Source organism: Salvelinus sp. IW2-2015, unplaced genomic scaffold (genome assembly GCF_002910315.2).
Source record: "Salvelinus sp. IW2-2015 unplaced genomic scaffold, ASM291031v2 Un_scaffold4742, whole genome shotgun sequence".
Taxonomy (NCBI): domain Eukaryota; kingdom Metazoa; phylum Chordata; class Actinopteri; order Salmoniformes; family Salmonidae; genus Salvelinus; species Salvelinus sp. IW2-2015.
Window position 1 is genome coordinate 21,300 of NW_019946011.1, and position 10,308 is coordinate 31,607.

Genomic DNA, 10,308 nt, shown 5'->3' on the forward strand with positions numbered 1-10,308 from the left:
CCTACAACGCCTGGGCATGCTCCTGATGAGGTGGCGGATGGTCTCCTGAGGGATCTCCTCCCAGACCTGACTAAAGCATCGGCCAACTCCTGGACAGTCTGTGGTGCAACGTGGCGTTGTGGTGGAGCGAGACATGATGTCCCAGATGTGCTCAATTAGATTCAGGTCTGGGAACGGGCGGGCCAGTCCATAGCATCAATGCCTTCCTCTTGCAGGAACTGCTGACACACTCCAGTACATGAGTCTAGCATTGTCTTGCATTAGGAGGAACCCAGGGCCAACCGCACCAGCATATGGTCTCACAAGGGGTCTGGATCTCTATCTCGGTACCTAATGGCAGTCAGCTACCTCTGGCGAGCACATTGAGGCTGTGCGGCCCCCAAAGAAAGGCCACCCACACCATGACTGACCCACCGCCAAACGGTCATGCTGGAGGATGTTGCAGGCAGCAGAACGTTCTCCACGGCGTTCTCCAGACTCTGTCACGTCTGTCACGTGCTTAGTGTGAACCTGCTTTCACTCTGTGAAGAGCACAGGGCGCCAGTGGAATTGCCAATCTTGGTGTTCTCTGGCAAATGCCAAACGTCCTGCACGGTGTTGGGCTGTAAGCACACCCCACCTGTGGACGTCGTGCCCTCATACCACCCTCATGGAGTCTGTTTCTGACCGTTTGAGCAGAACATGCACATTTGTGGCCTGCTGGAGGTCATTTTGCAGGGCTCTGGCATTGCTCCTCCTGCTACTCCTTGCCACAAAGGCGGAGGTAGCGGTCCTGCTGCTGGGTTGTTGCCTCCTACCGGCTCCTCCACGTCTCTTGATGTACTGGCCTGTCTCCTGGTAGCGTCTCCATGCTCTGGACACTACGCTGACAGACACAGCAAACCTTCTTGCCACAGCTCGCATTGATGTGCATCCTGGATGAGCTGCACTACCTGAGCCACTTGTGTGGGTTGTAGATTCCGTCTCATGCTACCACTAGAGTGAAAGCACCGCCAGCATTCAAAAGTGACCAAAACATCGGCCAGGAAGCCATAAACTGGCGAAGTGAGTTGGTCTTATAAACTATCTCCAACAACGCATTGTGTTTTCTGACTATATACTATACAGCAAAGTCTACTCAGGTTCTGAACCTATCACTGCTCCTGTGTTAGTGTTCGCTTTGTGTCCATTTCTGAGACTAAGTGTATTTGATATGTTGTCCCCAGAAGAAAGGGAAATGTAAAAACAGGAAGATAAACTAAAAGTAACATGGTGGTTGAGGTTGGGACATGTTATAACGGCTGTCTATCTCTACCTCCTCATTTGATGAGGAGAGGCGAGAAGGATCGGAGGACCAATACGGAGAGTGGTAAGTGTCCATGTTTTAATAATATAAACTGAACACTACACAAATAACAAAATAACAAATGTGAARGAACCGAAACAGTACCGTGTGGCGACAAACACTGACACGGAGGACAAACACCTACAAACCAACAGTGAAAACAGGCAACCTAAATATGGCTCCCAATCAGAGACAATGCAAAACACCTGCCTCTGATTGAGAACCATATCAGGCTAAATGAACAAACCTAAACATAGAAACAAATAACATAGACTGCCCACCCCAACTCACGCCCTGACCATACTAAATAAAGACAAAACAAGGGAAAATAAAGGTCAGAACGTGACACATGTTCTTGTCCTTGAAACATATTAATCTGATTCCTGAGTCGATAGTGTAGACTTACCAGACCTGGGATGAAATACTATCTGAAAATATTAGAATGGCTTGCAAGGAAAACTTCCATGGAAGTGGACAAATTCGTGGACAAATTCGAGGTAAAAAGGAGTTGGAGCAGTCAACAAATAAAGGCAGAGATTGATTTGTTATTGCTCACTTTAATACATTGTACAGGATGTGAACAGCTGACTGACATTTCAACATCAAGCTGACATCTTCCTCAGAGTGACCTGATCATCATTTAACTACTGAAGACAGGAAGCTACTAATGTATCCCAGGAAGTAAATGGGAATTTGACTCATATGTTCAGAATGAAACAAACATAAATGAGCAGGGATGGAGACAGAATGAGAGAGGGAGAGTCAGAGAGATGAAGAGAGAGTCATAGAGAGTCAGAGAGAGAGAGAGGGTAGTTGTTACAGTAGGTTATTTATTACACTTCTCACAAATCCAGTTCAGTTTATTATCACAATTTGAATCAATCCATGTCTTTTTAGGCTGAACTTGTCCATCTCTTAGTTCAACACAGTCCTTCTCCTGATTGGTTGAATGACCACCACCAATACTAGGCTGGTTGCTCCCCCAGTACCTATGTTAACAACACAGAGAACCAGACAGTCACACTGTCAGTAAAAAATCATTTAAAATTAAATAAATAATGCCTGTGTTTTTTGAGCGATAAAGCCACATGCTGTCAGATGTGGGCCACCAACAAAAAGTAAAAAACATATACCTATATAGTTTTTTTTTTAAATGACTTTTTAGTTTCTCCATATCACAACTGGATGGTCAAATCTCTCACCGTGTGTTCAGTGGTGTGCCGTCTACCCATTTCCAGAACCCCTCAGTCTCACTGTCAGTCAGACCGATCCAGACTCCCTTTTTGAGGCTAAAGAGATATGTCTGTTGTTGAGAAAGATAAATTAATAGAATGATCAAAATGATGTTTATCATGTGTGGTGTGTCTCTCTCTCTCTCTCTCTCTCTCTCTCTCTCTCTCTCTCTCTCTCTCTCTCCTCTCTCTCTCTCTCCTCTCTCTCTTCTCTCTCTCACTCTCACTCTCACTCTCACTCTCACTCTCACTCTCACTCTCTCTCTCTCGCTCTCCACTCTCTCTATGTATTTATCTATCTCCCCCACTCTCTCACCTGTTCCTCTCTGCTGTTTATGATCACCAGGTCTGCTCCTCTCTCCAGACAGTCCATTCTGCTCTCACTCCAGGTTTTTCTCTTAGTAGAGACGAAGACCAACAGGATTCAAACTTGTTCCAGCCTTCAAAACAGGTTAGTGAAAACGTTCATTGCCATCTCATTATTCTACACTCATTAATGAAAAAATACAAACAACACTTTTAGTGTGCGTTCAGGCTGTAACCAGGGTTGAGTTTTAGTGAGGTCGTAAGACAGCGGGATTAATTGTATAGAAACTTCCAAAGAGTACTGCATTTCTATGTAATAAGGAAACTTTTAAATGCTATTTGGAGAACAGCAAAAACAATCAAAAATACCCCAGCCTTTATCACCTTGGCTTCTGTAGATTCATTCACATCAGTTGATCTACAAACACACAGCCTAGTAGCTATACAATAGTAATGTCATACAGAAAATTAGAATACGAGAACATGAATATGAAGAAATGGATTACACTGACAAGTAGCGTCAGTGACTGTTCAGTCAGTGATAGTGTTGAACTGCATAATTCATCATCTCTTTACATAGATATGGCTTTCTTCAACTGACATTGCGGTTCACATTTGTATTCCTAGGCATTACTAATCAAGCTCCGCACAAACAGATATCAATGGAGCGCACAGATGATCATGTTATCACATTACATTAATGATTTGAATATCACTAAGGATTCTGTGTTAATATCAGTGATGTTGTGGTTAAAAAAGATGGGTAATAGGTCAACTATAAAACTCCAGTGGTGATCGAGATAAGAAGAACAACCAGTGACATAAAGGAAATGTAGGACTATTTACACCCTGCATTGTTTGCATTTTGAGAGCATTAAATGTAGGCCTATAGGGAAGACAGGCCAGTGAATATGTCTATATTAAAACACATCTTCTTTCTTTTAGTTCCTAACTTCTTTGATACAGATTTAGTCAGGGACCCCACATGGGACCCCAACCCTAAGTTTGGGAACCAGTGTATTAACCTCTCTCCGCCTTGCTTCATCTCTCTCTCTGTTTCCTCTGCTGCAGCCTTCCTCAGCCTCACCACTGAGCGCCACTTCACTGTCTGTCTTAGTAGCCTATTCTTTGTGAAGCAAAGTTATTATGAGAGCTTAGTAGCCTATTTTTTTGCTCCTGCTGAGGTAGGCGCCTTTTAACGTTACCGTCTTACTTCATCCTTCTAGCTGGCTAAGTAATACTACCCAGAGCTCTTCAACATTACTGCAATAGAAGTCTCTGCTTCATAATCCTACAGGCATGATGACAGATCATTACAAATGTATTGCTTATTTATTCAAATGAATGGAAATTCTTAGCAATTCTTTCACATGGTGTCTATTAGCAATGAGTTTGTGACATATTGACTGTAAGACTAAAGCATGTTGATTGTATGGATACCTGTGTGATTGTGACTCTGTCTGTTACTGTGTTTGTGGGGTTAATTGGAAAAACATGACTGACTGACATATCTATAAGCGACTATTAAACAGTTTTATACTCATTCTCCAAGATTCAAATTTAATTTTTTGGGGGGATGTCTGTAGACACGACAGGAGATGCTGGTCGTTTGAAAATGTACTTTTGTCTGGCATCTCGCAAACACAGTCAGCAGCGTATCTTAGTGTCTGCTTGAGCGGACTACGAGCTGGGGTAGTTCGTTTCACGTCTCAGGCCCTCGGCCTGTGCTGCGAGAGGAGGAGTTAGCCTTTGAGATGGTGGTGAAAGTGCTGCTTAAAAGGCGAATCCCAGGATGCAAATCCGGGTTGACGTTGGCAAACTTAACAAACAAACCACTGTTCTTGATTCCACTCGTTTGCAAAGAAGAGCGATTAGAACTCAGTCAGATCAATAATTTATTATTATTCATTTTTCTCATTAGAAACAGTTACTGAGGTCAGCCCTCAACGTCCTCATGTAGCTACGGGCCCTGTGGGTATTGAACATGTACAATTAATGTTATGATCGTGTATTAAGTAAACTCACCGGATTAGATAACTTTTCCCATAAGATCCTCTTTCTCCCTCTGTAGCTGGTCTCTCTCTTTAGTCAGGTTATTGTAGCTCTAGTCGTAGTTTGGCCTTGAAAAGTTTGCTCACTAATCAGATTTTACCCATGGGACTGCCAGTTAATTCTAGTAATTACAATTTATGATACTTACAGTGGACAGACTGGCCTATGATCCCAGCCAGGTAAGTAGAACACACCACAGCAGCCCCAGACACACCGCAACAGCTAGGAAGGGTCTCTTCCCTGTGCTATCAGGCCCTATGTACATGTAAAAAGATGTGTGTGTATAGTATGTGTGTATATTGTGTGTGTGTGTGTGTGTGTGTGTGTGTGTGTGTGTGTGTGTGTGTGTGTGTGTGTGTGTGTGTGTGTGTGTGTGTGTGTGTGTGTGTGTGTGTGTGTGTGTGTGTTGTTGTGTGTGTGTGTGTGTGTGTGTGTGTGTGTGGTGTGTGTTGTGGTGTGTTGTGTGTGTGTGTGTGTGTGTGTTACCGTGTGTGCTGGTCTCCCGGTCCTTTAGTTGAAGTGTGTTCTACATCTTTCTGTCGTTGGTGCTGGTCTCGTGGTCTCTCGGGGTGTCTGCACTGACGTAGATATCCACAATCCTCTCCTCCGTCTCGCCTCTGTCAAAACTTGACTTTCTTGTGCATGTTCTGGCTTGGCATAGATGGCTTCAGACATCTTCAGCAATGCCTGATGCTTCTTGTACTATGTGCTGTAATTGTACTTTACGTTAAGTCTCGGGTTATAGTGATATCTTCGCCTCTGCCTTGTGTCTGTCTCTGTGTCTGTTTCTGTGTTCGTGTCTGTCTCTGTATCGTCTGTGTGTCTGTCTATATCTGTGTGAAGATGTAACCCCTAGGGAGGTATAAGAAAATGACACGGGTAGTTGTGGCTACAGCTTCTCCTTTGCATATTTGTGTTTGTCTCCTGAGTAGTGAGTTTACACATATTAGTCTACTGTACTGACTTCATGTTGTGTCTGACGTTGTGTGAAACATAACTACTGGTGCACAGGAAGATAAGAAGTAGAGATTTTATTAATATGCTAATACAAAAAATGTAATGTGCAAAATAATCAACTTCTATTGTAAAACTATTCTGTTGTTGAGTCTACTGGACTGARTTCATGTTGTGAAACATAACCACTGGTACACAGGAAGCCACATTATCAGGAAGTAGGTAGGAAGGTATTACAGTTTTTCTCGATTGCTAAGACACTTTTAATGAAACTYGGGTCCACTTGAGTGCCATCATAACTTAATGAGCACAACAATATACTGTTTTGCAAAACAGTAATTCATTTCTCATTGATTTCACAAACTATGCAAATYCTAAGCACATTTTTGCAAAACAGTAAACACAACTCTCTACAAAAAAAACGCAGAAGTCAGTTGAGTAAATCAGGTCAAACAAAATCCAAGCATTTGGTCACAGCTGATACAAATGACTAGCATGATTGTGAACTACTTCTGCACGCGTGCAAATCTTCTTTGCACAATTGTTCAATCAGTCCTTATTCATGAGTAAAAGAGGTCACCTCTGAGTTGCTGTTTGTAAGAATGGACCAAGTAAGAGGCAGAGGAAAATGAGAGGTAGAGAGGCCGATAGAGGAACGTTCAGCTCTCAGTTCAAATGGAAAAAGGTCAAATAAAGCATTTTGTTTCTGGACATTCATACGCTTGAGTGACTTCCTTTCTGCGTTGGTCATCTTTGGTAAAAAGAGTTTTAGGAAAAAAGAATACAGCCCGTGTTGTGATAATATGTTTAGTTGTCTTTATGCTGCATACTATAATTATTTGATTTGATTTATAGTATCAACAGATGGCAGAGACATATTAAAGAGGGTTAACCTTGTTTGGGTATATTGATAGATGTAGAAAAAAATGTACATTACATAACAAGTTGCACAGTATGTTTTGATGGAGGTAGTCGATTGTGTGCCATGTACTTCATGTCTTGAGAGTCTTACTGTAATGCATTCTGCAAATGAAATGTGTCATTTTGGCCACCTTTTTTCAGTTTTGGGCAGAGTGTCATTTTGAAAAAGTTGATTTTGTTTTCGACAAATGTGCTCAAGCAACCAAGGAAAACTGTAATACAAGTTTGCATACTGGTGTGCGTGTGAGAGTGTGTGTGAGAGTGCCTGTATGTGTGTCTGTGAGAGAGAAAGAGAGAGATGGAGTATTTAAGTTATGTCAGTATTTAACATGAATTTGATTGTATGACTTAATTTGCCTTTTTTTTCTATTACGCCTCTGGCTTCCTGTTAAGGCCAGGGCTGATTCCAAGGTTTTACTGTTAACCTACAAAGCATTACATGGACTTGCTCCTATCTATCCCTCTGATTTGGTCCTGCCGTAAATACCTACACGTACCCCACATTCACTAGACGCAGGCCTCCTTATTTTACCTGGAATTTCTAAGCAAACAGCTGGAGGCAGGGCTTTCTCCTAAAGAGCTCCATTTTTAGGGAATGGTCTGCCTATCCATGCGAGAGACGCAGACTCGGTCTCGACCTCTAAGTCGTTACAGGATACTCATCTCTTCAGTAGGTCCTAAGATTGAATGTAGTCTGGCCCAGGGGTGCGAAGGTGAACGGCAAGACGTTGGAGTGACGAAGCGCCCTTGCTGTCTCTGCCTGGTTGGCTCCCCTCTCTCCACTGGGATTCACTGCCTCTGACCCTATTACGTGGGCTGAGTCACTGGCTTACTAGTGCTTTTCCATGATGTCCCTAGGAGGGGTAGCGTCACGTCTCCTTTTTTGCTATACTTGACTTGAGTGGGTTGAGTCAGCCAATTTTGCACCCCCTCGGACTCGTGCGGTGGAGGAGATCTTCATGGGCTATAATCAGCCTGGTCTCAGGGTAGTAAGTTGGTGGTCTGTTGATATCCCTCTAGTGGTGTGGGGGCTGTGCTTTGGCAAAGTGGGTGGTGTTATATTCTGCCTGGTTGGGGGACGGGGCCACAGTGTCCCACGACCCCCCCTGTCTCAGCCTCCAGTATCTGGAGGCTGGTGAAATTCTCCTGTCTTCTCTGGTGAAATTCTCCTGTCTTATCTGGTGTAATTCTCCTGTCTTCTTCTGTGTGTAATTCTCCTGCCTTCTCTGGTGTAATTCTCCTGTCTTATCTGGTGTAATTCTCCTGTCTTATCTGGTGTAATTCTCCTGTCTCATCTGGTGTAATTCTCCTGTCTTCTCTGGTGTAATTCTCCTGTCTTCTCTGGTGTAATTCTCCTGTCTTCTCTGGTGTAATTCTCCTGTCTTATCTGGTGTCATTTTCCTGTCTTCTCTGGTGTAATTCTGCTGTCTTATCTGGTGTAATTCTCCTGCCTTCTCTAATGTTCTGTGTGATCTAAAGTATGCCCCCTCTAATTCTCCCATCTTTCTCTCGCTCTCTCCCCTCCCGGAGGACCTGAGGCCTAGGACCATGCCTCAGGACTACCTGGCCTGATGACTCCTGGCTGTCTCTATCCCCAGTCCACCTGGTCATGCTGCTGATCCTATTTCTGCTGTTTTGCCTGTGGCGATGGAATCCTGATCTGTTCATCAGACGTGCTACCTTGTCCCGGACCTGTTGTTTTCAACTATCTCTATCCCTCTCCCTCTCTACCGCACCTGCTGTCTCTAACTCTGAACGCTCGACTATGAAAAGCCAACTGACATTTACTCCTGAGGTGCTGACTTGTTGCATTGTGATTATTATTTGACCCTGCTGGTCATCTATGAACGTCTTGAAGAACGATCTGGTCTCAGTGGCCATGTGTAATCTCCACCTGGCACATTCAGAAGAGGACTGGCCACCCCTCAGAGCCTGGTTCCTCTCTACGTTTCTTCCTAGGTTCCTGCCTTTCTAGGGAGTTTTTCCTAGCCACCGTGCTTCTACATCCCTAACTATAACATTTTCTGATAAGACAGAACTGCCAAAGGGGGCGGAGTTAGCCTGCAGAGTTATGTCATACTATCCAGGTCTGTGCCCTAACAATTCGAGCTTCTACTTTTAAAAATCCACCATTCCAGAAACAAGTCTCTAACCGTTGCCACTTCTTATAGAKCCCCTTCAGCCCCCAGCTGTGCCCTGGACACCATATGTGAATAGATCGCCCCCCTCATCTATCTTCAGAGTTCGCACTGTTAGGTGACCTAAACTGGGCACTAATGCTGCCAATACATAACCTCGTAAAACTGACTATCCTATCGATCCTTGACTTCGGCGATATCATTTACAAAATAGCCCCTAACACTCTACTCATCAAACTGGATGTAGTCTATCGCAATGCCATCTGTTTTATCACCAAAGCCCCATATACTGCCACCACTGGCGCTGTATGCTCTTGTTGCTGGCCCCTCAATACATATCCGTCACCAAACCCACTGGCTCCAGGTCATCTAATAAGTCTCTGATAGGTAACGCCCCGCCTATCTCAGCTCACTGGTCACCATAACAACACCCACCCGTAGCACGCGCTCCAGCAGGGATATTGCACTGGTCATCCCCAAGCCAACACTTCCTTTGGCCGCCTTTCCATCCAAGTTCTCTGCTGCAACGACTGGAACGAATTGCGTAAATATCTGATACTGGAGTCTTATATCTCCCTCTCTAACTTTAAGCATCATCTTGTCAGAGCAGCTTACCGATCACTGCACCTGTACACAGTCAATCTGTAAATAGCACACCCGACTACCTCATCCCCTATTATTACTTACCTTCTTGCTCTTTGCCCCCCGTATGTCTACTTGCACATCATCATCTGCACATCTATCACTCCAGTGTTAATGTTAAATTGTAATTATTTTTGCCTCTAGGGCTATTTATTGCTTACCTCCCTACTCTTCTACATTTGCACAACACAGAGCTTTCTATTTTTATTTTATTTTGTGTTATTGATTGTATGTTTGTTTGTGTAACTCTGTGTTGTTGTTTTCGTCGCACTGCTTTGCTTTATCTTGGCCAGGTCGCAGTTGTAAATGAGAACTTGTTCTCACTGGCCTACCTGGTTAAATAAAGGTGAAACAAAAATAAAAACATTTTAAAAAATCTGCATTGTTTGCTGTTTGGGGCTTTAGGCTGGGTTTCTGTATAAACACTTTGTGACTCTGCTGATGTAAAGAGGGCTTTATGAATACATTTTGTTTTTATTTGAGAAAGAGAGAAGAGAGACAAAATGGGAAGTTGTCTGCAGTATGTGTTGTCATGGTGTTGGTAAACATTTTCTCACAAATGACAGATAATGTTTCTGTGTTCATCTCAGCACTGTCCTCATTCTCAGAGGCCAACATTATCAGGGTTAGGCCAATACCATACCTAGAGGATTATTAAAACAGTCAGATGTCGTGGTTAAAACATAAATCCTCAATAATATCTAGACATTGCTCTTCTTAAACCCATCAATGAGAATTA

The 10,308-nt window shown here is 43.4% G+C and overlaps 1 long non-coding RNA gene across 2 annotated transcripts; it reads right to left on the reverse strand.

Annotated features, from left to right (window-relative positions):
- Window positions 1–1,861: 1,861 nt before the first annotated feature.
- Window positions 1,862–6,651, reverse strand: LOC112077600 (uncharacterized). Of its 2 annotated transcripts, none has more exons than XR_011478192.1 (4): window positions 5,401–6,651; window positions 2,873–2,996; window positions 2,527–2,627; window positions 1,862–2,313 (listed from the first exon to the last, which is right to left on the reverse strand). It is a non-coding gene; the product is annotated as an uncharacterized lncRNA (long non-coding RNA). The 2 variants fall into 2 exon arrangements; XR_002895439.2 differs by lacking the exon at window positions 5,401–6,651 and adding an exon at window positions 4,888–4,966.
- Window positions 6,652–10,308: the final 3,657 nt, after the last annotated feature.